The sequence below is a fragment of the Mytilus californianus genome, unplaced genomic scaffold (assembly GCF_021869535.1).
Source record: "Mytilus californianus isolate M0D057914Y unplaced genomic scaffold, xbMytCali1.0.p SCAF_1, whole genome shotgun sequence".
Taxonomy (NCBI): Eukaryota; Metazoa; Mollusca; class Bivalvia; order Mytilida; family Mytilidae; genus Mytilus; species Mytilus californianus.
In genome coordinates, this window is record NW_026262581.1 from 117,696,828 (window position 1) to 117,724,020 (window position 27,193).

The following is a 27,193-nucleotide window of genomic DNA, read 5'->3' on the forward strand; positions in this document are numbered from 1 at the left end:
AGAATAATACAACGATGACATTTAACGAATCGAAATGTTTCAAGTTACAAAACATCAATGTACAAATTTCAGCGTGTCTATGGCAAATATTTAAAAGACATGGTTACAAATGAAAATGACAAAATAAGAAATAGTATATGAATGTTAGATTTAGTAAATTACAAAGTCGCAAATAAAGAATCTCAAAGTTACAAATGTTGAATTTCAAAGTTGTAAATACAGATTTTCAATATACTAATTTTGAAATTACACAGTTACAAGTTACAGATTGACAACTTACGAATTTTGATCCCGTTGGCTTTCCATAATATTGTGCATTAGATTTGCATAAAAATCACGGTTAGTATAGTGTTTTGTTATAACGTCTCCCAAACAAAGTTTGGAGACTTATTGTTTTTTGCTCAGTTATTATTATTATTATTATTATTACATGTATTATTATTATTATTATTAGTATTATTATTATAAATCCTCTTCCTCTTCCGCCGCTGTTTCAAATGAATTTGTCCGCATCCGTTCTCCAAAATCGCTAGTCAGATTTCTTAAGGTTCCACAATATGTTAAACTAACATGTCTAGTGGTGCAATCAGGGTTTTGGTTGTGCATTGGAGTCTATAAAGGGGTACTTTGAGGGGCAAACAGAAGGAAGGGGTTTACTATATATAGAACCCTATTGGATTTTAAATTTGTTTATTTTCAAATGATTATAACTTGAAAACAGTTAGTGATAGACACATGGGGTCTTCAGTAATAACCATTGGAACATATGGCCTACTTAATGTTAAAAGGTCAATGGTCACTTATGACCTTGACCTTTGACCTTGAACAGATTTTTTTCAATTTATACAATTCTTTTTAAAAATTGGGAAATTCTATTGAATTGAATGAATAATAGGGAGAGTTCTTTTGGGTTTAACTTATGGAGCCTTTGTTTGGGAGACTTCGTGACAGCATCCTGTTACAATCATTTCTTGTTTCAGAGTGAATCAGTGCGTTTTGTACGCGTAAAATACATACGGTAAAATAGATTTACAGTTAAAATTTATGATTGCCAAACATACTTTTAATAGTTAACAAGTTTGATCACAAACAACACATAATTGTCGTCTCTTTGACTTGAATACAGATTTTTTTTATCGTCCAGTGTTGTTCGCGTACTGCAGACGTTTTACAAGGAAAATATGAACAGTAAAGAAGGCATTCAGGCATTCGGGCTTTAAAACTGATTTTTGTTATTTTATTACTGCAATAAGGTTAATAAAACCAAAAAAAAAAAAAAAAAAAAAAAAAAACAGATAGAAAAATAAAAGACCATATAACTAAGTATTGAACAAATTTTACCCCTTATCAATTAAATGTTAACTTTCTGTCCTAAATACATTTCAATATAACTTCGCACATTTTACGGTACCATAACGGTCATTAGAACTATGATGACAGGGGATTGCTAAAACATGACCATGTAGAAAAGAAGTAAATGAAAACATTTAGTCTGTAAAACGAAGACAAACACATCTTTATAGAATAAAAACACGCAAACAAAAAACCTCAACATAAGCGACACATTTTTTTTTTACATGAAATGTGTAAATATAAGCATTATCAATATCGATTAAATTAATTGTTGTATGTGTTTTTCTTTTTGTTTTCAAAAGTTCATTATTCGAATCTATTGATGTTTTTTTAAACATAAAATATTAGTAGATAAGATTTTAACCGATAAAAATATTGTTAATTTACTCGACAAAACCTGGACTTAATTCGAAAAAAAACATGGACTGTTCTCAAAAAGAGCGAGCAGACAAAATTAACGTATCTGAAAATATACGTACTCTTTCATCCAATTACATTATTTTTTATAAATTATCTACAAATTTAAGGAAATATAGATTCTATGAGTGCATATTCTTTGAGTTTGCATTCTCATGTGTATAACAAGAGGTTTAATCTACATATTTTAATAAAAGAATTTTAAGGGTTTATTCAACTTTTATAACACCAAAAATGAACGGTAAATAACATCTTTCTATCATGAATATTGATTTACCTCATACATCTATTTTGAGCATCGGTTTCATGTCTTAGTAAAAATGAAATCTGCTTGTGAAAAACACAATTTCAACCGGATACTATACCTACCGTAACAATACAAAATACAACGATGTTAAGCATTGTCATTATGTTCATGTAAATATTTAAACAAAGGGGTAAAAATGTTTGTTTTTGTTGTTGTAAGAATACAACTTCAACAAATTCATATTCCTATAAAAGTGCAAAGTTGTTTTTTTGTCTCTCCTCGGCGAAGTTTTAATAGTTCTCTGTAACATGTTGCATTGCTCATGAGAATAATGTATACATTAATTCATAGCGTTCATTCCTAAACAAGCTTTAACATGCTTACATATATTCTCTAAAGGTTATACTCTTTTACATTTATATGAATGTATGCAAGATTTCATCACGCTTTAATATATATTTATATGAGCTTGCAGATGATTCCATCAAAGCTTTTCATGTGGTTAGGGCGTATTTTATAGCTGATGGGACCGAGGTACTTAGATGTGGTCATAAGTCAAAATGTGTTGGTCTCTCTTCAGGCAATAGTAATTTTGTTATCCGTTTATACTTAAGGCATTATACTGTAAGAACCTCATACATTTAAAGAAATTACAGAAATCTGTGGTGATAGCTCAGAAAAGTCATTGCATGTACAAAATGAAAATATTCTGCATCAGTTAGTGCTCGCCACCTTCTTTTATCACCAGTTGTCCAGGATGAACAGGTAATACTTAAATACTGATAGGTATATTTGGCAAAATTTGACCTCCAACCCTTCCCTGTTCGTAAAGATCTTAATTGACGTCTTTTCGATCATCATTTTATTTTACTAGATATGGCCTCAGAGTTGAGAAAAATGTCAAAATCACAAATTTATTCTTACATTTCTCACAAAATTTAGTAATTGCACTAAAATAATGAAAAAAAGCATCTTTGCTGCTTTTGTTGTTTGAGGTGGCAACCTATATCTACTATTCGAAACACTCATTCAATGTGGTATGTGTTCCTTTATCATCCTTTACCAAATCATTGGAGTTTTAATATTATAAATATCTGATTACGACAGAAGAGAAAATGGTGATAGCAAAAGGTTTAGAAACCACTAATCATAAAATAATGATTTATTTAAACTGATGATCGTTTTTTTTTGTCTTTCATATAAGCATTTTTCGTATTTCCCCCCTTAATCTGCACAAACAAGAGGGTATTTTCAAGTACATTGAATGATTTTTGGGAACTATTTGACGAACGGCAAACTTATTATGATTTAGAAATATTGCTTTATTTCATTAACGTCCATTGTCAATAATGATATTTCCTCTGTAAGTTTTCTATACGACTTCTTCGTTGACGTTGTTTTGAAATTAAATCATTATCTTAAACTCCTTAACTTATTGTGAGTGATAAGTATAAGTTTAAAAAAAACGCTATTCGATGTGTAAATTAAAAGTTTTAGTACAAACATGTTGGTTAAATGTCCAAGTGAATATGCAACTATTTCTTAAAAGAACCCGTTATATGCTTTCCCATTAATAGTTTGTGTAGAATTAATACTACAGATTGGTTAAATACTTTCTCATGCAGAGTTGATGTATAATTTGTTATAGATTGTAGAAATTCCAAGACAGATCTTCATTACAACGGAAATATCAGTATTACAAGACATGGGAACACGTGCAAAGCATGGAGTTTATCACCTAGCGTGTACAATAAAGAAATTCAAAATTTCTGTAGAACTCCTGTAGGCGATCTCGATTATGCTGGGGGTCCATGGTGTTATATTGAAAATTCTTACAGTAGATACTGGGAACGATGCAATGTTCCTGTATGTGGAGGTAAATATATGAATTTTCATTAAAACAAGTAAGAAAGAAACAATAATCTGAAATATACGGATTTTACAAATGATTAATGTTTGAAATACTGCCTGCTTACAGAAGGACTGATGATCATGTAGTTGGGTTTCATTTTACTTTCATACTTGGAATAAAAATGAAACTTCGAGAGGTAGATTAAATATCCAAAAGTCTTTCCGTCAGTTCAGGGATTTATTGGAAAAATCGATAATATACCACAGTTGACTGAAGGTATGAACATATACAAGATGTAACTCGCTGACAAAAGTAGAAACAAATCGGTCATGGGCTACCCCACGACTGTAAATAAAACAGACCTTTTTGTCAAAAAATGGTTTAACAAGAAAATGCAAACTAACCATTTATTTCATAATCTAAACATTCAAAATGCTATCAGTTTGGATATGTGTCAATATATAAAGAATATCAATTTCATTGTAGGCTTTCCGATAACCCAAACTGTTTTAGTTGTATGACGTCTTGGTGGTTACAACCATCTTGATGGTTTGTGTCTGAGATTCCGCTAAATAACATGACCTTAATTGACAAAGCAGAATTTATAGGAAGATCAACATGACTTAATTGATATTATATGTATGATATAAATAAATAATAAATTAATTAGATACATAAAGAATTTTAATTTAAAGAGGATAACCTCATTAATGACCACTTATTTTCCTGTGAGTCCTCATTTCGGTGTAATCCCTGTTTGAGCAGTTTTGACTACAAGGTGGATTCGAATTGAATTCTTTTTGTAATTTTATTGTGGCGGAAGCACTTCATACTAAAAGTGAGCACATGATCAACGAATTTACAATCCTATAAAATTACAAACAGAAGCTATACACTTATATGCTATGAGTTATTTCAAGATTTTTGTTAGTTATGATGATGTCATATGAAGCACGTGAAGTTATGAATGTTGCATTTAATTCCATGCATAGTTCATAAGATTCAGTACTTTTAATTGCTTGACAACACTTATAGTTTATTTCTGAAATGTAAGACGCCCATAATTTTAACTGAAATTTACCTGTAAATACACTCATCATTGATACCAGGATACAAAGTGTGTACGGCAGACGCGCGTTTCGTCTACAAAAGAATCATCAGTGACGCTCGCATAAAAAAAGCCAAAAAAGGCAAATAAATGTCAAAACAGAAGTGCTGACTACTCGGCTACTAATACCCTCGGAGAGAAACCTCCACCAGCAAAACGTTATAAAGAAAAAGGACCCGTATGCATAAAGCTTCTTCAGTTTAAATTGTCCTAAGTTAACACTTAAGTTACGGAAACTCCGCCCTTTTTACCTAAGTGGTATGCATAAAAAATCTTAGACTAAATATTTCCTTAGTAAATTCTTGGTTTGAGTCACGCCCAGAAAACCTTAAGTGGTATGCATCAAACCCCTTAAACTAAGAAAACGCATAAGATTATACTTAAGTATAAGGTAACTATAGAGCTATCTTAGATTGAAAAAAAATAGATGAAAATCAGTCAAAAGTATGCGTTTTTGCGGAAAATGGGTAGAATAGCTACCATTTAATTGGTTAATAATTGTATCAGTAATATTTCGTTGTTTATTGCTAAATATTAACGACCATAATTATTATACTTTTCACATACTAAATCCCACATAAAAACAATATCATGAGAGTACAGAGGGTAGTGATATAATTTCATTCTATCCTTATTTTTTTAATCTCGATATTGTGTATTCCGAAACGTACTCACAGGTTTTACACGCATGGAATTCATGCTATTATTTTTCTATTGATTCCTCTGATCATGCATAATTACATAAATAACATTGAACGTTATATTGTTAGAATACACCGCCTGGTATCGATTGCTAGTACAAAACAGTATGAAGGAAGCGACGAGATTCTTTAGTCATGCAAAATCCTGATTTCTAGAGAGGGAAACATCGGTTTTAATTTCAATTATATAGTATTATTCTAAAGATATAGGGTACATCTCTTCTGAATTAATTTTGTTTTACGAACTGGGACAAAATCAGAAAGGTTTTAAGACCTACTTCATGAAATTCGAAGTCTATATACTTAAACTGTAATCAATTATTTTTTTTATATTTCCTTAGATATTCAGTGATCATATATAATAATTGATGTTATCGATAATATTGCATATTTCAAATTTTGCATAGAAGGAAGACATTTACCTAAATAAATTATGGTGTATCTGAAAGATAGTTCGGTTGTTTCTTCCAGTAATATTTTGGTTTTACTTAAGAATGTCTCTCTCGACAATTTTAGGATAATTGCTCATTTTTTTGTAAAATCTAGAAAGAATACATGTAGTTTTGAGTCATCTTTAGACATTGATAACTTTCTAGTGTAAAATTCGTAAATACGCTAAGTTGTTGATAATACCTTACGGTAAACATATGAATCGGAAAATGTGTGTTTGAGTCAAGGACTTTTGAAAAATGCCCCTGTTTGATATGAATTCCTGGAAAAATTATCCAACCCTTTTTTTTATTGTTGTAATTGGGGAGTGAAATAGATTTTGTTTAAATCTTGATCATGTATTGATAGAGTTGAAAAATATATAGTTGTTTATATAAAAAAAAAAACATGTCCTCCATCCAGCAACACCCAAGAAAGATGAATGGTCGTTTCCTTAGTGATGGGACAAATCTGATAAATGCGATGATGTGGAAGATTTTACTTCCATATACCATTATTAAGTTGTATGATTTGCTAAAAGATAATGTTGCGTGTCCATTAAGCGAGTCCTCATGTGAGTAAAATCTTGTTTAAAAAAAAAATTGCTAGTAAATAATTTCGAAATATTTTGATATTTTACGTTCATCACTTTCTGCATAAGTTATCCCACTCCTTTTGGATCTCTTAAGAATAGATCTCTTAATGGAATTTCCTGTACTTATTATATTGTTATATACCCAATGGCGACTGTGGAATAGAAATTCTGTCACTTTGGTGTACTTCCGATCCGCAGTTAAACCCTTGCAAACGTTGGGCGTCCGTTTGGCTGTGCAGGATGTATAAGTTTGCAGCCATGTCCGGTCAGAATGGGGACGTTAAACCCGATGCATCGTGTAAAAAGAGTGCATGTTGGAAGGCAACATTCTGTGCCCATTTGCTAGTGGCGGTCCAAATTTCCCCGACCTTCATTCCGGACATCCTCTATTACAGGATCTAACTATTGTATTTATGGTTAATGTGTTCTCGTCCTGAACATGCATGAAGTATTTGGCACTGGACGTTAAGCAAACATCAATAAATCAATCACTTTCTTTCCAAGCCCCTTCCATCTTTCCTGTAGTAAGAGTAGAGGGAAGTTTTGCAATACAAATATTTTTTTCTTCCGATGCTCGTCTATCAAAGCAAACTGTTATGTGCCAATTTGACATTTATTTGGACATTCTAGTTGGTTACGTAGTTTTTAATTGTTTTACACACCAACATCAATATAATCCCACTTCTTAACAAAAGTATGTATTGTTCAATCGATCTAAATAATCAAAACAAATTTTGCACGGATGAGTGCATGCGATGAGCTAACATATATCATACGATAATTGGAGAAAGGTTCCTTAGTTAAAAAGTGAAGACTTTAAAAGTAATTATATGCATACGACCTAAGAATGTTACTTAACTAAGGGAATTCTTTGTGAAATCTAAATTTAAGGAACACTTATGTTCAGGTGTTTTATGCATACAGGTCATACAGAATTCTACTATTCAATAAAGAGAATTTTTGTATTTTGATTTTACATGTTTTACAAATTCTGAATAATAAATATATTAACAAAATGTGTAATTTTGGGGAAATATTTTACAAACTTGTCAGGAATATGCTTGAATTTGCAAATGTTCTGATCAAATTATACAGAAACATGTATTATTTTGACGAAATATCTTTATTTAAATCAAAAAAAAATTAAAGTATTATTAATGTTCTGATAAATCTTAAAAATGACACTTATCATTTCGGATTTAGTGGAACCCTGTGTTTCTCCTGAGATTGCTGATTTCGATGAAAAAAGAAAGTGTTGACTGTCAAAAACTAAAAAAAATAAAATGAACTTAAAAAAAAAAAAAAAAAAAAAAAGAAATCAGATTCTATTTCTTGATAATGAATATTTTTTTTTCCATGAAGATTTATGGTATTTATGTCTGAAATTATTGAACCCAAGACTGCATGTAAATGTTAACTTCAAAAAAACTAATTAAAATACTGGGAAAAAAAGAAAACAAACTTTTTAAAAAATAATTTGCTCCATAGGTAATCTCTCAATCGTAAAAAAGCTTCTGTCAAATTTTCATGAAACTTTATGAGAAAATTTAATCCCAAACATTCTAAAATGTTAACTGCAACAAAAAAAAATTAATCAGTAAAATACGATAAAATGAGAGAAAAAAAAATGCTCTGGAGTCTTTGATCATGGAAAAGCTGACCAAGACTTCTATAAAACTCATGAAGGTTTGACAAAGTTATTTTTCGCAGGCACACAAATACATCGATGTGTCATGTACAAATGAACTTATTATTTTTATTTAATTAATTTCTTAATTACTTCTTTTTATAATTCTTTGATCTATACTATTGAAGGTGACCTTGTTAATTTCTGTGTCATTTGGTCTCTTGTGGATAGTTATTTCATTGGCAATCATACCACATCTTCTTAATTTTATATATAAGACATTGAGTTTTTCCATAACAAATGCAAATATTCAGTAACCAAGCTTTATAATTGACATTGATTTAGCTATATCCCGCATGCAAGCTAGCATATTTTGTTTCTCTCATAAAATCTATGCTTTTGAAGCAGGTTGTGTTATAATGCTTCATTAAACTTATTTTACACGTTGCTTTATTTCTTCCTCTTTTTTTGCAATTATAATAATAAAATTGGTTCATATATTTTTATTCAAATAACACTTTTGCCCCTTCAATAATGAGCTTTAAACCGTTTGTCTTTTTTGTTTAATTTACTAAATGATTATTGCTGTAATTAAAAGGACGCAAATCAGGAGTAAACCATCATTCCAGTCCTGGTAAACCTTACTTGTATTGAAATACAAAGATGATCGCTATTTTTGGTCAATCTGTGTTGAAAAATTCAAGTTTAACGTTTTGGGAGATTGCAATATAAGGTAGAGAAGGACACTAGTGGCAAAAAAAATCTAGTCAATGATTTTTTTTTAATTTCGCATATATTGTTCTTTGGGGTGTACCTAACAAAATATCTAAATTTTAAGAATAGGTTTCCAGGCTATTTTAAAAAATATTCTTTGAAAAAGTTCCCCCTTTGAAGTCCAAAAAATATAATTTTTGCCCTTTTTAAGTCATTAAGGTACCCGCCAAAAAATGCACATAATTTGTTTTTGAATTTATCTGAGAACAAAATGATAAAGGATATATTGAAATATTTGAGACATAATATTTAAAAAAAAAATTATTTTCAAAATGGCTACCCATTTTTGCAATATGCCTGCAACTGGCTTTGGTAAAAAGTCGAATAGAAAAAAAAATTGTGTCAATGAATTCTTTTTTAAATTGGTATATAAAATAACTTATATTCATGCTACAAATCATAGAAAAAAAGATATGTTTCCAGGGAAAACAAAAAGTTAGGGGGGTTAGAACGACACCTTGTCATACACTCTTTTTTGCAGATTTCATGAAAAATGTCCAAATTTTTTACTTTTTTTTAACTCTTTTAACTAAAGTTTGTGATTGATTCTTAAATTTGCATTGGTTTTGCAGCAGCAATGTTTTTGTAATATTATTTTATCCTTTAAGGTAACTTTCTTTAGGTTTTAAGGAGGTTGCGTCTGTTTTGAATATTCAAGAAGTTGGCATTTGACCTCAAAGCGAAATCAACATTTCATCGGTCAATCCTTGATCAATATAGTCTCATCTTTGACAATAATCAGACATAAGACTTGGAAATAATATTGACCATTATGACCTCATGTTAAAAGGAATGTCCAACCAATTTATATATTATTACAGTGTATTGAGTGTTTGGTGATGTTTTGATTTTAAATTGGATGATTTTGAAAAAATCTATGAGTGTTCTCATTTTTTTTGTTTTGTGGGATTGTTGACTGGTCTACTGCCTGGAAATACCAAGATCTTTTGACTGACTGTTCATGTTCATTTTTTTAAAATACCCCTTAGCATAGAGACTGAATGGTGTAATGTTTGATCGAAGTGATTGTTGTGAAAGTTTGATGCGAGGATTGCCTTGTTTTTTTTTCTAATGTTTTTTTTAAAAATTTATATGACAAAATTGATTGAATTCAAAATAGAAATAAGAACAACAGCTGCCAAACTTAATTTTTGTTCCGGCATATATTGCTCATGATAAAAACATTGAAAAAAGACATTCTAATACATGTATGACGTCCTTCTAATTTTTAAAAAGATTCAAACCTGTATGTTGATGGTTGCTTGGAATATGTGCACCAATCTCCGGAACAGCCTGAATGGTATCCAGAGAGGTGTGGAACAATGCTGTCTGGTCTTTTACAAAGCTCATCCTCCTTCGACTGGTTCAAACTAATGGCATACATGAAGCATCTAAGGATGTAAGAAATTACTCCTTTCCCCTTCAGCTGTTTGAAGTTATTTGCCGCTGCATACAACTGTTTTGACAGAATTTTCATAACATAGTTCTTATCATCTCTTTTTTTTATGTTTTCAAAATTTTGCCTCAGCCGTGATGTTGATGTTGAGTCATTGTCTGCATGAGTTGTGCCAACTGTGCACCCTCTGTCCTTAATCCTTGTAACCATGGATAAAGCCATGTCAGGCTCCGTGCCTTTACTTGACACTGTAACAAAATAGGACATTATAATAACTACAATCACTTAGTGAGAACTGTTTGAGATGACTGAAACATTTTTTTTCTCTGAAAGATGCAAAAAATCCTTTTAATTAAAAAGAAAATGTGCTAAGAATAGAATTAAAAAAAAGTGTTGGAAATGATGATTGTTTTTTAGAAGGTAAGTTTTTAATGAGTAGGTCGAAAAACAGCAAACCAACGATTTTTTATGGATGGCCTAACTCTAGAAAAAAACAGTCACTTTAAGCAAGGATTTGTAATAGATACGCTAATTAACTTTAGAAATCCTTGCTGTAAGCTAACTTTAAAAAATAAATTGGACTACTTAGTCTACAAATTTGAACAACCGACTAATATGCCCATGTCAACAGTTTGAAAGAAACTATTTTAAAAAACATTAAACGTGTAAGAATGATAAAAAAATGAGGAATTTACAATCTCACTTTTTCTACTCTTTTTCTAATAATAAAGCTTTTTGCACATACCAAGAGCCATTTCTGAGTTGATATCAAATCTTCCTTTTTCATTCCGCGTTCCTGTAGACACCAGTTTCATACCAGAGCATATGCGACATACCACCTCCAAAAGACTACCTAAGCCGTACCTGTATGATAAAAATTAAATATACTGCATTGATAGCTCATGTCATTTTTTTATTATAAACTTAAAATATATTTTGTTTCCCCTTCCGGACCAAGATTTGATTTAGTGGGTAGGTAGGTAGGAAAAATATTTTATTTTATATTTACGAAAGAAAATGTACAAAAATGTCCTGAAATTTACATTGTTTAATATCTCTCAAAAGACTTGAAAAAAAAAGACTTTTCCAATTTGAAACGTCAAAACAAAAATTTTTGAGTAGGGCCATTTTTCTTGGGTAGGAATATAGAAGGGAAACAAACAAATTTTAATCTATGCCCGACTTGTGTTAAAAATTAAAGAAGGATGTGTCAACATGACTCAAATGTCCCTTTACCTGTAGTAACTTAAAAAAAAAATCTAGAAAAAAAAACAAAGTCCAAACTTTTTAAAAAATTTGGACAGAACCCCTCCTAGCAAACACAAAAATAGAATTTTACCCCCTCCCATTTTCATCCCAGACCGAAGATGTGTTGAAAGAAAAAGAAGATAGGTTATTGGGGCAGGTTACATTTATAAAATATGAACAATATACCCTCTCCGTTTTAAAAGAGGTGATTATAACCTTTTTATTTGATAGAATTCCGAATACTATCTTTTTAACCTCATAATTATCAATAAGGTTAACGTTACATCCCATCATGCATATATCTGGGTAACTGAAAATGCCAAACTTATTTCTTGCCTCTTTTATGTGTTTCATATTTTAAGCAGTGTTATAACAGCTAGTGTCAGAAACTAAATATTAGAGCATCACAACTCTGGTTCATCCACAATTTTTATTTTAGACAGTTCATTCTATAAAATGTTTCATGAACCAGCTTGATTTTTCATAGCATTGTCCTGCGTTATCGCTCTCCTGTGAATTTTCTACAAGCTTACGGGTTTAGATTGAGAAAAAAATTATGAAGTTTTCTGCTAGTAGGACATAATTAAATGGCGAATTACCATCCTGGATTCTGAATGCAATCATTTTCCTACAAACTTCACATGGTTTTAATGGTTTGTTAAAAAGTGAGGGGTGCTAAACAAATATTGCTTACCTCATTTCACCTACTTTATGCCTCAAATGGAGTGGGGTGTTGCATCTGTTGCAGAATAGTTGTTCAGCTAGCACATCAAACCCAACAAACCTCTGGCCTTCATTCCATAAAATATTTTGTGTTGTTCCCGATCTCAGTAGAAACTGTAATATTGGAGGCTATGTTCTCAATTATCGGTGTCTCTTCGATTATTGTCAGTTCCAATGCTCCACTCCTACCGTAATCATGGTCTACCTATAGAATACATGTACCTCTTTCGTTCAAAGAGTTCATACGTCTAGACCATTTTTAAAAGCGACCGCGAACCCTAAGGCGATCGCAGTCGTCTGCCATGTTGTATGTTTTGGTACTTTACCGATGTGCGTTATAAAAGAATCGTAACCGATCTTAATTCTGCAAAACGCACGCGCTAGAAATTGATCATGTGATACCTGTGCGTTTCTTCTTTAAAAAAATATTTTACAGTTGTTTTCTTTTAGCATTGTAATTCATTTCTTTTATTATAAACAAATTATAATTATATAATACATATAATATCTGAAAGCTGAAGGAGGCATTTTTGTTTACCAACAATCGCATTTGAACCATACGACAAAGGAAATAAGGAATACAGTATATTGATTCATGAAAAAAATCTTTGAACACACTTTACAAAACCAAAAGGAGGAACTTAATTGTATTGCTGTTCTTTATTCCAAGTTTGAACTATTTTTTTAATTCCATTGACTGCTAATGTAAGAAATCCAATAGATGAAAATTTAAAAGATAGAAAAAGATTTGTTTAACAATACACCCCGCCCCATAAATGAAAAGTTTGTATTTGCAATATATTTGCAATATATAAGAAATATTTACGACAAAAGAGATGATTTCGGCTTCCCAATTATGAACTTTTTACTTGCGTAGGCATAGGCAATACGTGTTGCTCATGTAAATACAAAACAGGTGATAAGTTAAGAGGCCGGGATAGTGGTTACGACTAGTGGAACATATCCGTCGTCATCTGTGAAACAAATTTTCTGAAATGGTCGACCAACTTGTGGTGGCGTCCGAAAATTTTCGAAAGAATGAGTTCATGTTCACCAATTAGAACTCTTGGCTTAAAAGCTTCTTTGTAAGCAGCAACCCTCTTTCAAGAAAATCATGATAGGAAATGCAACCCTGGAATATCGTATCAACTGGGAGATATATACTCCATATGCAGGCGCTGCTGGAATGTTGCTACATACAAATGGAAAGTTCACAATTGGGAAGCTGAAATAATTTCTTTTTGTCGTAAAGTTTTGAGTCAACCGATCTTCATTACCAATTTCTAGATGCACCAAACTCTGAATTATATAACTTGAGAGGACATCATCTATATAGCGGAAAGTGAAGCTATTGTATGATGTCAGCCTCATACGAATAAAGGAACAAGTCGGCAAGATGAGGAGCACAGCTGGTTCCCATGGGAATGCAAATTGTTTGTTGAAAAACACGTTCTCAAACGTAACAAATATGTTGTCAATCAAGAAATCAAGCATCTTGATATTTTCAGTTTCAGAGAATTTTTTGTAAGAATCAGAGTGATTTTTTTTACACTCGTGTCTCAGGGAGGGGAAAAGTACGATTTGTCCCTCCCTAAGACAAGATTCTTGTATCTACGTTGGCCATTTTTTTTCAAAAACAAAGCAGGACCAACTCTTTCAATTTTTCTTTTAGTTTTGATTGGGGAATACTTTTGTTAAAAGTTAAAAAGTCAAATGTTTTAATACTATTGCAAAATAAAAGCGTCTTAGATTGTATGTACTCTAACAGGTCTTTGAAAATTTTTTAGTAGCTATATCTGAATCACGCCGCCTCTAGAAAAGGTAGTTTCACAATAACTTTGAAGCCTGGCATTGATTGCTGTTAAAACTGACGTTGATAATTTAGAAAGATGTTTAATGGAAGACTTAGAAGACCCAGTAATATAGCCTTGTTTGTAAGGACACTAATGTAATTTAGGTATCCAATACAGTGAAGGAAGATCCAGTTCTTCATCTTTGGTTGAAATTCCATACTTATGATTATCCAGGATTTCCTCCTTGGTAAGTGTCGTGGGTGTATTTGTTTAGTTTCCAAGTGAATTGTCAATTTATGTAATTCATTTATCAAGCAGTTTATGTAATGTGATTTACACACAAAACGATGTTATCTTGGGCTTTATCTGCGGGGACAATAACATATTTGTCATGGAGTTAGGACAGGTGCTTTGCAACGTTTGGGTCTTTAATGATTGATGTAGCATGTGTATTTATGGATCCATTCCGATTTGTATCAACGACCTCACAGACTTAATCCATTCGGAAAGAGTATCTACGTCTTCCTTCTCGCGTTTAACCGATTGCCTGGCATAACCCTTGACTGAATCCATCAGTATTTTTCTGTTGTGTTTGCGAATGAGGCTCACAGTATTTCGGGCCTTTGGATAACACATTTCGCAGTTAAGTGTTATTGGCAATGTTTAGGGCACAAGTAATAACGTGACAAGTCGGATTATATATGAATAGTGCAGTCAGAAGGTTTAGACTAGAAGTCGTCAATATTGAGATCCTGCAACATGTGTTTGTAATTGAAAAGTTTAGGTGTAATTAGTTTGGTAAAGGTATAAGAAATAAAAGGTACAGACTGATATTTAAATAGGGAGGTATTTTCCAATGAACTGATTTATGAATAATGATATTGCCCAACATTGATGACATCGAGACTTTTGTTGGCAAAGGAACGTTTTAGAAAGGATCTTTTCTCCTTTTCATCTTTTCCAATGCGAACTCGTTCTAACGGCTTTTGTATAAATGACAGAGGGTCATTAATAGAGACACCATGGACAGTAGCAGGTGATGTATAATGAAAACGACCATGGCTGCGTCTTTGTCGAGGAGTAGAGTTGAAAATGTTCATCACTTTCACCGGGATACAGGGTGGACTAGATAAAATACCCATACCATCAATTTTGTAATTGCAACTTCATGGGGTCGCAGTCCCTAATTCTCAAATCGAGTAGACTTCCTTTTGTCTACATAGCGGTGTTGTAAGATTAGTATTGTTAGTCCTGTGTGATATTTATTCGATGATGCGAACTTGCATAGAAAGAATTGAATGACCAGGCTTGTTAAAATGCTGATAAACAATGTCGCTTGCATTGTTGTTGATGTCTGATCTATGGCCGCTATTATATTTATGAAGCCTTCCTTTCGTTTCACCGACATAAACCAATCCATAATGGTTACATTCTAATCCGTAGACGATATTTGTTAATCTACAATTCAGATCATAGTAGCTTCTGGTAAAGTAAGATTGTTTAGTTAAATTGAGCATCTGTTACAGGTTAAAACTCTGAAAAGACATTCCTACTGAATTTGGTTGGTTTTGTTGAACATAGCTGAAGATTCTTAACCAGATACATAGGTGATACTCTTGAGCACATACAACATTCGTTGGTTTAATTTAATCAATTTGACCTTGATATTGTTTGCATATATGTAAACCTCAGATCTGTGTACGGCCTCAAATCTGTGTCCGTTTCTCAAATCTGTACCCCATCGTGACGTCAATCGCTAATCTATGTCCGTTAAAAAAGATACGGCCTCAAATCTGTGTCCTTTTTTCAAATTTGTCTTCAATCGTGACGTCAATTGCAAATCTATGTCCGTTAAAAAGATACGGCCTCAAAACTGTGTCCTTTTCTTAAATCTTTTTCCAGGTTGTTTCGATATGCTCAAATTTATGCCCGTCTTATAAGTACGGCCTTATAGGATTTTTGTTTTATAAAGTCATTTCCCATAATTCAATGTTAAGTTGGGATGTGTTCTCCATGTGTGCTTAAAAATTCTACAAGCATGTGTAATTATTGTATGATTTACATTTTATTATAAAACTACAACATTTTCAAATTGTTTGCTTTTCTTGATCCTGTGTTTAAAGGGGCACTAGCTACGAGATATATAAAAAATATAAAATATGTTTTATTTTTGTTCAATCATTAATGAAAGTGAAATAGTGAAATAATATATCGCTTCTAGCAGCCAGTATGGTTCAATTTTGTCAAAAAAAAATAAGCTAAGAAACATTGATTATGAAGTATTCACTTCCAAGTGAATAATTCGACCTCATTGAATCCGTATTCATGTGAACTTCAATTTAACCCCTTTGCTAGAAAGGATAACTCATGAATCATGCTTGCTGAGTTATTTAATGGAAAAGAATGTCAACATTGAAAGTGAAACAAAGGTAAATCATTTGATTGACTGATTCGATCCACAAAAAAATCATTCTTATGCAGGTAAAAACTATGATTAATATATATCTTTCATCTATAATATGAAATTAAACAGACCTAGAAAAATCCAATTGCACGAATCCGGTTTTTATTTATATCTATATTTATGTTTATATTGCTTATATGACCATCGGAGGTATTCGGAGGTCAACTCGATAGTTAATTAGATTGCGTCTAGACTAACATACACACAAAACGAAGCTACATATTATCGAGCCCATGCCCTGTAAATTGATTATTTTTGACTTTTTATGATTTGGATAAATGTTTTACATTGTTTTAAATCAAATATGAGAATTTGAGTCAAATCGGTGAACATGAATTTGACAGCTAGTGCCCCTTTAATTGTTCTGTAGTAATTATCGTTACTTTACTTTACTTATTACGTCTTGATAACAAATACGAAATATAAGTTAATAAACAACCTGAGACAAAATGACATCTGTATACAAGCAAAAAAAGATAATGTACAGCCCTCAACAATGAATTAAACATGTTAAACCTATTCTGTATCGTAAGATATAAACATATACTCCTATTTACAAAGGTTTTGTTCAATGTTTTAATGTATAGGTACCACATAAATATGTTTAGGGTATAATTTATTGTGTTTATTGTGTCTTGTTATGTCTTACGTCACCACATTTCGATAAAGGACATTGATTTGAGACAAAAATGGCCATAGATTTGATTTAATAAAGGACATAGATTTGAGACAATAAAAGACATAGATTTCAGACAATAAAGGACATGAATTTGGAACGTCTATGACGCAATATTAAAAAGGACATAGATTTGCGCAAAGGACATAGATTTGAGGCTGGACATAGATTTGAGGCTAACATATATAAGTAGACAAATGTTCTAACGGGAAGTGTTCAAATACTAGATAAAACTTCGTACTTTATTTGGTCTTTTACCTTTTCTGATTTCAGCATCACTGATGAGTTTTTAGAAGACGAAACGTGCGTCTTGGCATACAAACTTAGAAGCCTGGTATTTTTTATTAGTTTTGTTGACACCAAGATAAAATCAGGATATGTCCCAGTAAATATCCAGTATCAAAGATCAAATCAAAAATCAAATTTGTGATTTTAAACAAAGAACCTAGTTTTCACTTTAATATTGACACTGGGAATAAAATGTGGAAAACTTATTGTACATACATGTATCATAAATCAATTCGTGTTGCAATCTAGGCAAAATAAACTTTTCTCAAAATTTTAGATTTTTTTTAACAAAAAATACGTTTTTACTGCATATTTGTTACTTGAAATCAATTTTAAATACATATTATATATTAATTATCATTGTAATCCTTGCACAGAAAGAAGCTTCTCAAAATTTATGATTGTTAAACAAAAAACAAAATAATGGGCTAACTATCACAAAAATATGATATACACAACTACATATAATCCAAAATAACTATGCAAAATTTCATCGGCTTCTTATCTATGCTTTGCGTTTACAAAAACTATTTCTAAAATGTGTGATTTTTAAACAAATACTACGCCTTTTCTCGAATTAAACGACCAATGTTTACCAAAAAGTAATATGCACATGAACATATGATACGCAACAACTGTGCAAAATTTCTAATATTTTAAAGTATAGGTAGTGGTTTTCTTCTTTTATCGAGTTTTTACAGAAATTTTTGACAGACAAACGGACAGACAGAGCTCCTGCATCCCTGATGCGGACCCAAGTTACGAGAGACTATATAGAGGAATAAAACCACTAATTAATGGTCCCATTGCTTTCTATGTTAAATTCCTTAATTTCAAGCTTTCACAGCTCTTTCGTTTTAAGTTCAAATAAAGTGACACTCATTCCATGTCAAAACAATACTTTCTGGTTACCCTTGCTGGAAAAATCATCATACCTTTAATTGCATATAAGACCGCACTGGTTCCCGGAAGTTCGGAAGTACAAAAACAGGTACTTCAGATCTGAGAATCAGGCAATAAATGCCCTCCTGTTTCAATTTCATAAAACTTTTTTATTATTTGATATAATCATTCCACAAAGGTTCTACAATGGTCCACAGTCATTCAGCTTTCATTTGATACCAAAATTACCCAGATATTTTACAAATTTTAAAAGTTACAGCTATGCGTAGGAACTATTTTGTTTGAAATATGTTCTACTTTCTTGTATGTTCTTTCAGACCGGGCCCGAATTAGTGGTTCTATACCTATAACAGCACTTTTGCTCAAATAACAGGATTTCAATGCATCAGTCATGTTCCACAATCATTTCTGAGTATGTTTTTAAAATTTCACTTGTTTATATTAGACGGTTACTGAAAAAAATTGAAAAAACTAAGTCCCCTATTTCTTCTGATTCTCATTACAAACGTCTTTAAAATTGGGTAGTTCACCAGACACATTGATCATCAAAATTGAATGTCTAAAAAGGTTTAAAGTGTAATTTTTTCTCATTATTAGCTCACCGTATGCCTTACCTCATCAAACTAGCCAATAAAATTCTAAAAATATATCATTTAAATTTAAATTAAATTGATTTTAATTTGAAATTTTTGTTAAAAAATGTTAAAGTTCCAGATCTTATGCCAATTTTATTGCCAATCAACTATTTTTGTTTAAATAAAAAGTTGTTAAATGGAAAGAATAATTTATCTTGAGATTAAACTACCATATGTCACTTTAAATCCAATTAATAATCAGCTCTCAGGATGTATTTGCCTCAGCAGGTATAAATTCTAAACCATGTATCAGAACAGAGGTAGGGGTCTAATTTAAGGCTATAATTGTTAAAAAATAAAATATTGTACATATTCTAATGGTTTTTATTGGAGAGTAATAGTTTGACTACAATTTGACAAGCAGAAGAAGTCAGTTCAAGCAGTTTTAAGGGGAATAATGACTCGCAAAAGAAGTAAGTTGTCAAAAATTCATGGTTTCAAAAAGGGTTATGTCCCTTGGAATAAAGGTAAAAAAATTGAATTTATCAAAATATCTAAGAAAAATCAGTTTTGTCGGCATTCTCAAAGTGTCTTTGACCGCAGAGTAAGACAAAGTTCAAATGGTATATTGACAATTGAAAATGTTGATGGAACTCCTGTCGAACAGGTCATCCTTCGGCCAAAGCCCCAGAATCTTGATGTAGTTGACAAGTACCTTCAGGCTGCTAATAACTCTTCTGATGCTTGTCCCAATAAATTGTACACTCCTAAACATGTAGAATCACTTTTCAATTCTGAAATTAGAAACCATATACTTTATAACTCAGATTGTGAAGGTGACTTAAAATTTGATGTAGAAAATGAAAAACAGTGGGGTTGCGTTTGGCGTGAAAGGCTAAAATGCCAAAAATGTGATTTTGTTAGCAAATATTACAGATTGTATGATGTTGTTGAAACAAACAAAAGAGGTCCAAAGTCAGCAAAGCTGAATATTCAGATTCAGTGTGGTCTGATAACTTCCCCGATCTCAAATAAAAACTTTAGAGACATTCTTATGATTTCTAATATGGTTCCACCTTCCTCATCTGGCATGCAAAAGACTGCAAACAAAGTTGCAAAACAGGTAGAGGAATTGAATAAAGCAAGTATGCAAGACATAAGGAGAAATTTGGTTGAGGAAAATAAATTATGTGGTCTATCTAATGAAAAACTTGTAAGAGTTGAATCGGACTGTCGATATAACAACCCTCTCATAAATAGCGGCACTACACCGTTTCAAGCTGGTACTCAGGTTGTGTGCACAATGTCGGAAAATAATACTTCGACCAAACAAATTGTGTCACTATTTACGGGTAATAAACTCTGTAGTGTTGCTACTAGGTTGAGAGGGAAGGGTATTGAAATTATATGTCCAAATCATGGAGGTGTGTGCACAGCAAACATAGCTGAAGATGCCTCCATTGGTAATGAGGCAGTATACAGTAGTTCTTGTGCAACCGAGATCAGTGATTACTTGAAAATCTCCCATATAACAACTGATGGTGATAGTAAATCATATCAAGGTGTCAAACAAGTTCACGGTATCAATGTTGAAGCACTTCGTGATGTTCGACATTTATCAGCAACTATGAAACGGGCTATTACAAGGTGCACATTTAGTCCAGATCTTTTTTCTGGTGCAAAGAAGGCCAATCTCAAGAATAGATTTGCACTTGATATTAAAGCAAGGTGTGTTGCAGAATTAAATCAAAGCTTTACTGTGCATCAGGGTGAACTGTATAAAGTTAAGCAGCACATGCCTGAAGTAATTAAAACTATAATAATGTGCTACAAAGGTTATTGTGGATCCTCTTGTAAGGTTAACTCCTATGTGTGTGCTGGTTTGCCTTCAAATCATTGGATAAAGAATTTTATTCCAAACGGTAGCACATGTAGAATGACATGTGATGATGAAGTCAAAGTTGAAAACTGTATAAGAATTTTACTCGGTACCAATAGTTTAAATATTGTACGGTTTCTTACCTCGACACAAAAAAGTGAAGCATTCAATCGTGCACTAAGTCGTTGCAATCCGAAGAATGTGACTTTTTCCAGAAATTTTCCAGGACGTGCACATGCTGCAGTTCACATGAGAAATCATAGATTTGCAAATTCTCTTCTCCTGCTCACTGAAGAGCTTGGTGTTAAAATCACAGCACCAAAAGTACTCATGAATCTGAAACAGAGAGATAGGCATGAATTATACATGTACAAATATCGACGCAGTCATGTTGCAAAGTTGAAACGTGCAATCAGTCGAAACAGAAAGTATCGTTTGCATGCTTCGATACATTATTCGCAGCCTGTATTTTATCGCAAAGGCATGGCTGATCCAAATTATGATAAAAATTGTATGAAAAGAATGTGTGTTACCCATGACAAGTCATATCCAAAGCAACAACCCAGAAAGCATTAATTTTCAGCATGCCCTGTTTGATTGTATAAAATTACTTGTAAATATTGAATATTCTGTATATGGATTGTTAATTTTACTTTTATTTCTACCTTTACAGATTTTATAACATGCAGTCTTTGTACGGTTCGTGCTTTTTACAGCGCAGTGGATAAATTCCACTGCAAACTTGTCGGTCCATATTCACATGATGTGGTTCATAAGATAGGTGCCCAGGGTTCACACAATGGGGTTGGTGACATAAATGTGACACATCCATTAAATTTTCTGACAGTTCAAAATTGTTATTGAAGATCATGTATGCAAATCTATGGCTAAGGACAGTTTTTTTCTTCTCTTCCCATGGCATTTTTACAGACAGGGTTGAATATTTTTGCCCCTTCCCTCCCAGATCACAGGTCCAACAGTTGTGTGGACCATGCACTGTAATACTATTGAAAATTCTCTCTTTTTGCATGGTTTTCCACTGCTCAATATTCATTTTTGATAAATCATTCAAAAATATTCAGAAAAATATTCAAATTTTTTACCTCAATGTCAAGGGTGCACGTGCAGATTCCTGTAATAGGAATAAAACCACTAATTAATGGTCCCATTGCTTTCTATGTTAAATTCCTTAATTTCAAGCTTTCACAGCTCTTTCGTTTTAAGTTCAAATAAAGTGACACTCATTCCATGTCAAAACAATACTTTCTGGTTACCCTTGCTGGAAAAATCATCATACCTTTAATTGCATATAAGACCGCACTGGTTCCCGGAAGTTCGGAAGTACAAAAACAGGTACTTCAGATCTGAGAATCAGGCAATAAATGCCCTCCTGTTTCAATTTCATAAAACTTTTTTATTATTTGATATAATCATTCCACAAAGGTTCTACAATGGTCCACAGTCATTCAGCTTTCATTTGATACCAAAATTACCCAGATATTTTACAAATTTTAAAAGTTACAGCTATGCGTAGGAACTATTTTGTTTGAAATATGTTCTACTTTCTTGTATGTTCTTTCAGACCGGGCCCGAATTAGTGGTTCTATACCTATAACAGCACTTTTGCTCAAATAACAGGATTTCAATGCATCAGTCATGTTCCACAATCATTTCTGAGTATGTTTTTAAAATTTCACTTGTTTATATTAGACGGTTACTGAAAAAAATTGAAAAAACTAAGTCCCCTATTTCTTCTGATTCTCATTACAAACGTCTTTAAAATTGGGTAGTTCACCAGACACATTGATCATCAAAATTGAATGTCTAAAAAGGTTTAAAGTGTAATTTTTTCTCATTATTAGCTCACCGTATGCCTTACCTCATCAAACTAGCCAATAAAATTCTAAAAATATATCATTTAAATTTAAATTAAATTGATTTTAATTTGAAATTTTTGTTAAAAAATGTTAAAGTTCCAGATCTTATGCCAATTTTATTGCCAATCAACTATTTTTGTTTAAATAAAAAGTTGTTAAATGGAAAGAATAATTTATCTTGAGATTAAACTACCATATGTCACTTTAAATCCAATTAATAATCAGCTCTCAGGATGTATTTGCCTCAGCAGGTATAAATTCTAAACCATGTATCAGAACAGAGGTAGGGGTCTAATTTAAGGCTATAATTGTTAAAAAATAAAATATTGTACATATTCTAATGGTTTTTATTGGAGAGTAATAGTTTGACTACAATTTGACAAGCAGAAGAAGTCAGTTCAAGCAGTTTTAAGGGGAATAATGACTCGCAAAAGAAGTAAGTTGTCAAAAATTCATGGTTTCAAAAAGGGTTATGTCCCTTGGAATAAAGGTAAAAAAATTGAATTTATCAAAATATCTAAGAAAAATCAGTTTTGTCGGCATTCTCAAAGTGTCTTTGACCGCAGAGTAAGACAAAGTTCAAATGGTATATTGACAATTGAAAATGTTGATGGAACTCCTGTCGAACAGGTCATCCTTCGGCCAAAGCCCCAGAATCTTGATGTAGTTGACAAGTACCTTCAGGCTGCTAATAACTCTTCTGATGCTTGTCCCAATAAATTGTACACTCCTAAACATGTAGAATCACTTTTCAATTCTGAAATTAGAAACCATATACTTTATAACTCAGATTGTGAAGGTGACTTAAAATTTGATGTAGAAAATGAAAAACAGTGGGGTTGCGTTTGGCGTGAAAGGCTAAAATGCCAAAAATGTGATTTTGTTAGCAAATATTACAGATTGTATGATGTTGTTGAAACAAACAAAAGAGGTCCAAAGTCAGCAAAGCTGAATATTCAGATTCAGTGTGGTCTGATAACTTCCCCGATCTCAAATAAAAACTTTAGAGACATTCTTATGATTTCTAATATGGTTCCACCTTCCTCATCTGGCATGCAAAAGACTGCAAACAAAGTTGCAAAACAGGTAGAGGAATTGAATAAAGCAAGTATGCAAGACATAAGGAGAAATTTGGTTGAGGAAAATAAATTATGTGGTCTATCTAATGAAAAACTTGTAAGAGTTGAATCGGACTGTCGATATAACAACCCTCTCATAAATAGCGGCACTACACCGTTTCAAGCTGGTACTCAGGTTGTGTGCACAATGTCGGAAAATAATACTTCGACCAAACAAATTGTGTCACTATTTACGGGTAATAAACTCTGTAGTGTTGCTACTAGGTTGAGAGGGAAGGGTATTGAAATTATATGTCCAAATCATGGAGGTGTGTGCACAGCAAACATAGCTGAAGATGCCTCCATTGGTAATGAGGCAGTATACAGTAGTTCTTGTGCAACCGAGATCAGTGATTACTTGAAAATCTCCCATATAACAACTGATGGTGATAGTAAATCATATCAAGGTGTCAAACAAGTTCACGGTATCAATGTTGAAGCACTTCGTGATGTTCGACATTTATCAGCAACTATGAAACGGGCTATTACAAGGTGCACATTTAGTCCAGATCTTTTTTCTGGTGCAAAGAAGGCCAATCTCAAGAATAGATTTGCACTTGATATTAAAGCAAGGTGTGTTGCAGAATTAAATCAAAGCTTTACTGTGCATCAGGGTGAACTGTATAAAGTTAAGCAGCACATGCCTGAAGTAATTAAAACTATAATAATGTGCTACAAAGGTTATTGTGGATCCTCTTGTAAGGTTAACTCCTATGTGTGTGCTGGTTTGCCTTCAAATCATTGGATAAAGAATTTTATTCCAAACGGTAGCACATGTAGAATGACATGTGATGATGAAGTCAAAGTTGAAAACTGTATAAGAATTTTACTCGGTACCAATAGTTTAAATATTGTACGGTTTCTTACCTCGACACAAAAAAGTGAAGCATTCAATCGTGCACTAAGTCGTTGCAATCCGAAGAATGTGACTTTTTCCAGAAATTTTCCAGGACGTGCACATGCTGCAGTTCACATGAGAAATCATAGATTTGCAAATTCTCTTCTCCTGCTCACTGAAGAGCTTGGTGTTAAAATCACAGCACCAAAAGTACTCATGAATCTGAAACAGAGAGATAGGCATGAATTATACATGTACAAATATCGACGCAGTCATGTTGCAAAGTTGAAACGTGCAATCAGTCGAAACAGAAAGTATCGTTTGCATGCTTCGATACATTATTCGCAGCCTGTATTTTATCGCAAAGGCATGGCTGATCCAAATTATGATAAAAATTGTATGAAAAGAATGTGTGTTACCCATGACAAGTCATATCCAAAGCAACAACCCAGAAAGCATTAATTTTCAGCATGCCCTGTTTGATTGTATAAAATTACTTGTAAATATTGAATATTCTGTATATGGATTGTTAATTTTACTTTTATTTCTACCTTTACAGATTTTATAACATGCAGTCTTTGTACGGTTCGTGCTTTTTACAGCGCAGTGGATAAATTCCACTGCAAACTTGTCGGTCCATATTCACATGATGTGGTTCATAAGATAGGTGCCCAGGGTTCACACAATGGGGTTGGTGACATAAATGTGACACATCCATTAAATTTTCTGACAGTTCAAAATTGTTATTGAAGATCATGTATGCAAATCTATGGCTAAGGACAGTTTTTTTCTTCTCTTCCCATGGCATTTTTACAGACAGGGTTGAATATTTTTGCCCCTTCCCTCCCAGATCACAGGTCCAACAGTTGTGTGGACCATGCACTGTAATACTATTGAAAATTCTCTCTTTTTGCATGGTTTTCCACTGCTCAATATTCATTTTTGATAAATCATTCAAAAATATTCAGAAAAATATTCAAATTTTTTACCTCAATGTCAAGGGTGCACGTGCAGATTCCTGTAATAGGAATAAAACCACTAATTAATGGTCCCATTGCTTTCTATGTTAAATTCCTTAATTTCAAGCTTTCACAGCTCTTTCGTTTTAAGTTCAAATAAAGTGACACTCATTCCATGTCAAAACAATACTTTCTGGTTACCCTTGCTGGAAAAATCATCATACCTTTAATTGCATATAAGACCGCACTGGTTCCCGGAAGTTCGGAAGTACAAAAACAGGTACTTCAGATCTGAGAATCAGGCAATAAATGCCCTCCTGTTTCAATTTCATAAAACTTTTTTATTATTTGATATAATCATTCCACAAAGGTTCTACAATGGTCCACAGTCATTCAGCTTTCATTTGATACCAAAATTACCCAGATATTTTACAAATTTTAAAAGTTACAGCTATGCGTAGGAACTATTTTGTTTGAAATATGTTCTACTTTCTTGTATGTTCTTTCAGACCGGGCCCGAATTAGTGGTTCTATACCTAGAGACAAATTTATATTAAAATCTAATAATACAAAACATGGTTACAATGTTTTTCTCTTTGTTAAAATGTTATGACATGTTGTGCAACAATATTACAAATGTTGTTATTATTAGATATATATATATATATATAAATGCCTAAGAATGCAACTTTAAAACGTTAATGAGTGTTATAAAAATAGTTGTTATTCAATGTTTTTTCTAAATTCACGCAGCATTTCGCATAAACAAATTAGCTTCACCAGTCGCGTGATTGTTGCTATTTTTAGACACTATATATATATATATATATATATCAGACAAGCTCAAACGTTTATCATTAAAATAAAGTCAATGAATATGGCATTCTTAAGTTCTTCATATATAATTGACATTTAAAAAAACATGTTTTTCATCTTCTAGAATATTTCGATTAAAACAAATATCAATGAAGTTCGCGTTCAGTAAGTAGATCTACACTTTTTAAATATTCAGGAACTGTGTGTGATCTTCCATCCGATCCTAAAATTTTTACATTGGACGGAAAAGGCAAATACTACTATGGCGAAGTTGCTATTTTTTCCTGTAGAGATGGATACAATGGGAGTCAAAAGTATTTAGAATGCGCTAGATCAGGCGACTGGAATGGAGCTTTTCCCACATGCGATGGTAAGTAATGAATCTTGTAAACAATTGAAAAAATAAAGAAATACATTAAAGAAATAGGTCTTTTTCAATTATCATTTCACTCATTCCATATTAAGCATATTTACCCGTATAATTAAGTAATGAAATCCAAATAATATTATGATATCAATACTGAATAAACACTGTTA

The 27,193-nt window shown here is 32.3% G+C and overlaps 1 long non-coding RNA gene across 1 annotated transcript; it reads right to left on the bottom strand.

The window, feature by feature from the left end:
• Positions 1-19,111: 19,111 nt before the first annotated feature.
• Positions 19,112-26,285, bottom strand: LOC127732135 (uncharacterized). Its single transcript, XR_007996076.1, has 5 exons — positions 25,871-26,285; positions 24,911-25,103; positions 23,604-23,682; positions 21,192-21,384; positions 19,112-19,963 (listed from the first exon to the last, which is right to left on the bottom strand). It is a non-coding gene; the product is annotated as an uncharacterized LOC127732135 (long non-coding RNA).
• Between the last annotated feature and the right edge of the window lie 908 nt (positions 26,286-27,193).